Raw genomic sequence first — 454 nt, 5'->3', positions numbered from 1 at the left:
TTGAAATGTGCATGTTTAGATGTGTCTGCTAAGGTAACTACATTACTATATGGGCACAAAAATATATGTGGTATGCACTAAAAAGTGTCAGGTGGCTTATTTTTATACATGTATAAGTACCCATAAATAACAAAAAGACAAACATATTACTTATTAGAGAACATGAAATATTAACTAGCATATATGCCGACAAAAGAAGCAAGTACCAATAGTACCTTCCAAAGAAAACAGTACGGATCGAGTACTAGGTGATCATATATTACTGTGATGGTAGTGCCCATATATTACTGTGATGGTAGTGCCCATAACCTTCCAAAGAAAACAGTACGGTTGACAAGGCCACTTGACACAATCTAAGGATTCAGGTACATAACAAGCCAACAATGTTTAATGTTTGCCTTTATCAGACACCTAAAGATCTTGAACCAACTCCTAGAAATACTTATGCATTTCC

The sequence above is a fragment of the Triticum dicoccoides genome, chromosome 3A (assembly GCF_002162155.2).
Source record: "Triticum dicoccoides isolate Atlit2015 ecotype Zavitan chromosome 3A, WEW_v2.0, whole genome shotgun sequence".
Classification (NCBI taxonomy): Eukaryota; Viridiplantae; Streptophyta; class Magnoliopsida; order Poales; family Poaceae; genus Triticum; species Triticum dicoccoides.
Note: the sequence above shows the minus strand (reverse complement) of the source record.